The following is a 5,323-nucleotide window of genomic DNA, read 5'->3' as shown; positions in this document are numbered from 1 at the left end:
AGGTGGAGTCTATCTCCCCCCTTTTTGAATCTGGGCTGGCTTTGTGGCATGCTTTTGTCAGCCTAATGGTGCGCCAGCTCTTAGCCTGGGGCTCCATGCTTGCTCTTGGAACTCTGCCACCACCATGAAAGTAAGCACAGGGTATCCTGCAAGAGATCAAAGAACACATGAAGGAGAGGCTTTTTCTAATCAACGATCCAGACATGGGAGAATGTCCAACCATGATTAGCAGAGCTTCCTAACTGGACCCCAGCTGGCCAGAGATGCATGAGTAAGCCCAGTGAAGCTCAGCTCATTTCAGCAGAACCACCAAGCAGAAGTAATAAATGGTTCTTGTTCTAAGCCACAAGTTTTGGTGTGGCGCGTAATGCAGCATTCTTCTGTCAACAGATAACTGTCACCCTGCTCTAAACACATCATATAGTTTGCTCATTTACTCCTCCTGACAGCCTTATACAAGAGGCACTATCATCCCACTTTAGAGATGAGGAAATGAAGGCACAGAGAGATTGATAAATTTGCCCAAGATCACAAAGTTACTATATTTTACAAATGATAAAATACCATTGATTATAATATGCACCATTATATATCACTAAGAAAGAAAAACAATGACACTTAAAAAAATGCATACTAATTTGTTATATCAAAAATGTGGGGGAAAACGCACATCTTAGAACAGATGAAATATGGGAGTAAGTGGGCCAGGGCTTTGGGTTGAGAAGTTTCATGTATTTGTAATAATTTGAAATACTTAAGCATTTAACTGATAGTGTTGAGACTACAGGCATCTTTTACAGTTTTCTAGAATGTCAGATGATGTACAAGGAACTTGCTTGTCTTAAAAATTGTTGTTAGTTTGGCTGGGCATGGTGGCTCATGCCTGTAGTCCCAGCAATATGAGAGGCCAAGGCAGGTGGATCACCTGAGTTCAAGAGTTCAAGACCAGCCGGGCGCGGTGGCTCAAGCCTGTAATCCCAGCACTTTGGGAGGCCGAGGCGGGTGGATCACGAGGTCAAGAGATCAAGACCATCCTGGTCAACATGGTGAAACCCCGTCTCTACTAAAAATACAAAAAATTAGCTGGGCATGGTGGCGCGTGCCTGTAATCCCAGCTACTCAGGAGGCTGAGGCAGGAGAATTGCCTGAACCCAGGAGGCGGAGGAGGTTGTGGTGAGCCGAGATCGCGCCATTGCACTCCAGCCTGGGTAACAAGAGCGAAACTCCGTCTCAAAAAAAAAAAAAAAAAAAAAAGAGTTCAAGACCAGCCTGACCAACATGGTGAAACCTCGTCTCTACTAAAAATACAAAAAATTAGCTGGGTGTGGTGGTGGGCACCTGTAATCCCAGCTACTCGGGAAGCTGAGGCAGGAGAATCACTTGGACTCGGGAGGGGCAGGTTGCAGTGAGCTAAGATCACGCCATTGCACTCCAGCCTGGACAACAAGAGCTAAACTCTGTTTCAAAAAAAAATTTTTTTAAATTGTTTTAGTGTTCTGGGCTTTTATGTCTTTCTCTGCCCACTTCTGTGCATAGTGCTAAATCCCTTACGCTCTAACTGGAACTCCTCTTCTTTGCCATATACTTCATTGCTTGCATTATTTCATTAACAATTTCTCTTCCTAAATCCCTCTCTGGTTGGTTGGTCTTCTAAAAATTCCTCCAATTTATCTATGTCTCTTAAAAGAAATTAGATGCTCACTTACTAAATATAGTATTAATGAGACCTAATCACTAGTGCTGAATTAGATTAATTACCTTGCTTGTTTTGAATGTGACACTCATCCATCAATTAATATTTCACATATGTGTGATTGCCCCATTGTATTTCTGAAGACAGATTAATCTGACCATGCCTTTTGGAGGTAGATAGACCAAGATCAAATATCGCTTCCTTCTGCCACTTGCTATTTATATAACCTTGGACAAGTTACTTAGTATCTTTGAGATCGAGTGTCCTCATATAAAAATGGATATGAGCACATTCCAGTCTGTATCATTCAGGATTTGTTCTCAGAAGGTGAATCAGTGGATAAGGGCAAGGAGAGAGAGGATTGTATATATGATTAATTCCAAAGATTTGATCTTAAGCAGTTGTGAGAGCCAATTAGATCATCAAGGTGAGGCTGAGTTTGGGCTATAGCGTGAAGTCATCTGGGCCAGCACTCCAGAAGGAGAGATGAACATGAAGGACAAATTGTAACCTGCAATGCTAAATAGAATCAACTAGAATGTTCTGGAAACCATATAGGTGTCACTATCTCCCAGCTCCAGTATGAATAATAGGAGTATCCTTCTGGGTAAGTTGCTCCCTCCATCACAGAGCTACACACACACACCTGGCCGAAGCTGAAGGCCTTCCGAACCCGAAGGATATGGCAATCGCTGGAGGTGCTCTAGACCTGGCTCCTTCCTGGGGCTGAAAGATGAACCACTTATCCACGGCGACATGTGTGGCAACACTCAGTGTTGCCAGTTTCAGCAAATAAAAACAGAGAATGTCCAGCTACATTTACATTTCAGATAAACAGCAAATAATTTTTAGGCAAGTATAAATGTGTCCCAAATATTGCATACCAATATTCTTTTTTTTTTTTTTGAGACAGAGTCTCACTCTGTTGCCAGGAGCCAAACTGGAGTGCAGTGGCAACACCTCGGCTCACTGCAATCTCCACCTCCTGAATTCAAGCAGTTCTCCTGCCTCAGCCTCCCGAGTAGCTGGGGCTACAGGCGCGCGCCACCATGCCCAGCTAGTTTTTGTATTTTTTAGTACAGACAGGGTTTCACCATGTTGGCCAGTATGGTCTTGATCTCTTGACCTCGTGATCCGCCCACCTTGGCCTCCCGAAGTACTAGGATTACAGGCGTGAGCCACCACTGCACCCGGCATATTCTTTTAACATAACTATGTGTCATGCAGTATTGAGACATACTTATACTAAAAAAAATTATTTTTGTTTATCTCCATTCAAACTTAATTAGGCATTCTGTATTTTATTGGCAACCCTAACTGCTTTGGCTTTCATGAAAAGATGATGGCTTCCACTTTATGTCTGACTTCCAATTCATGTAGAAAAATTGTCTATGGGCAAATCAAGACCACAGTGACATATTATCTCAAGCCCATTAGGATGGCTGCTATCAATAGAGAACAAGTATCAACAAGAATCCAGAGAAATTGGAAGCCTTGTGCACTGTTGATGGGAGGTAAAATGGTTCAGCCGCTATAGAAAATAGAATGGAGGGTCCTAAAAAAAAATTAGAATGGAATTACCGTAAGGTCCAGCAATCTCACTCCTGGATATGTAGTTTCATATGAAGTAGAATTTGCTCTCCTAACAGTTCCAGAACCCTTCTTAGTAAATAAACTCTTTGGGAAAATATCTTGTAATAAGAATCAAAGCGATAGTAGAACATGACCAAATCTCAGAAGAATTGAGTATTAAATGATTCTACATAAAATAAAAAGAAAAACTTGACTGTTTTGGAAAACAAGGGAATGAAAAGTAAAGTGGGGACAGAAACAAGGGGAAAAAGAGAGAAGTCAGCAAGATTAAAAAATTCTAGAGAAGAGGGAGGCTGGGGTAGGAGAGCTGAATGTCCTTCTCAGAGTCATGCTGTCTGACATTCCATTTGAATTTCCGTTTCTTAGTCAAAATAGACTCTTTCTCTGTTTCCTCCACCATTCACTAACATCCTACCTACACAAGTCACAGGCTTTGGTTTTGCCTATATTCTCATGAATGGAGAGAGGGAATTGTTATTGCAGTTGTGAGTGCTTAGAAAGAAGCTGGGTGTCACGTTTGTGCACAAAACAGAGAGAGTATAAATTCAAAGTAAGAAGCAGCCATGAGAATATAAATTACCTGGGAATTCAAACAAACCTAGAATAAGGTAATGGAGTTTGCCGCACAGATTTAAGTCAAGCTTAAGATAAATTTATCCAGTCTTCAAGGAGTTGGAAGAATCCAGCTGAGAGCTGGATTACATTTTTTTTTTTTTTTGGTGTTAAAATGGTCTCTCTTCAGTAAAATGGTGGTCACAGCTGTTCCTTTTAAACTGCCATTCTAATGTAGTCTCCCAATTTAAAAACAATTGTCATAATGCTTTCTAGAAATACACACACACACACACACACACACACACACACTTAGAAAATATATTGTGGGAGAATTATATACCAGATTGCTCACACTGATTATGTGAAAATACAAGGTCAATTTACTCTTAACATGAATATACTTTTGTATTTTTGTAACTATAACTGAGTTTTTATACCTAATATGTATTGCTGTATAGTTGGAAAATAATAAAGATTTGTAAATCTGTAAAAAGATTTTTGTTTTCTTTTATCAAGTTATAAAGGAAAATTTACAACTAAGTACCTCATCACAGTGAGAAATTTTAACATATTCCATCTTAGTAATTGACAACTAAAACAGACACACACACAAAAAAAGCTGTATAGATAGAGGGCATTTAAACAATTAGCAAATTTGATCTAAGAAATACATGTAAAACACTGCACTTGACAAGTACAGAAGACACTGAATGTTTGTTTATAAAAATTTCAACACGTACTAGACCTTAAAGCAAATATGTACAATTTTTTAAATAACAAGTATCACACAGATCACATTCCTTGATATAATTAAGATGTAATTCAATGACAAAAAAATTTCAGTAACCCGTAAGAACAAATAAATCATTGAAATTAATAAACAAAATGTTCACAATAAACATATTACATATAAAACATCTCCTACTGGCAGGGGGGATACCATGATCACAGGGCGAGGCTTATCCATTGCACTCTGGATGTGCTGACCCCTGCGATTTCCCCAAATGTGGGAAACTCCACTGCATAATTTGTGGTAGTGGGGACTGCATTTGCACTTTCCCCTGGTAAAAAAATTAAAATATATGAATAAATAAAATAAAATAACATTGTGGGAGATAAAGTGGTGTTTACAGGGAGGATTTATAGCCTCTTATGTATATATACAGGTTGTGTGTTCCTTATCCAAAATGCCTGAGACCAGAACTGATTCAGAATTTAATTTTTTTCACATTTGGGAATATTTGCATTACATACTTACTAGTTGAGCATTCTTAAACCAAAAATCTGAAATCCAAAATGCTCCAATGAGCACTTTCTTTCAGTGTTATGTCAGTACTCAAAAAAGTTTCAGATTTTGAGCGTTTCCGATTTTGGATTTTTACATTAGGGATACTCAATCTGTATTAAAAACAAACAAACAAACAAACAAACAAACAAACAAACAAAAAAACAAAGAACTTGAAAATTAAGCTGTAAGCATCC

The 5,323-nt window shown here is 39.0% G+C and overlaps 1 pseudogene; it reads left to right on the top strand.

Annotated features, from left to right (window-relative positions):
- The first annotated feature begins 4,762 nt into the window (after window positions 1–4,762).
- Window positions 4,763–4,904, top strand: LOC135272197 (U1 spliceosomal RNA; annotated as a pseudogene).
- Window positions 4,905–5,323: the final 419 nt, after the last annotated feature.

The sequence above is a fragment of the Aotus nancymaae genome, unplaced genomic scaffold (genome assembly GCF_030222135.1).
Source record: "Aotus nancymaae isolate 86718 unplaced genomic scaffold, 86718_ANA_hifiasm-v0.15.2.pri h1tg000006l, whole genome shotgun sequence".
Classification (NCBI taxonomy): Eukaryota; Metazoa; Chordata; class Mammalia; order Primates; family Aotidae; genus Aotus; species Aotus nancymaae.
Note: the sequence above shows the minus strand (reverse complement) of the source record. Positions and strands in the feature narration are given on the sequence as shown.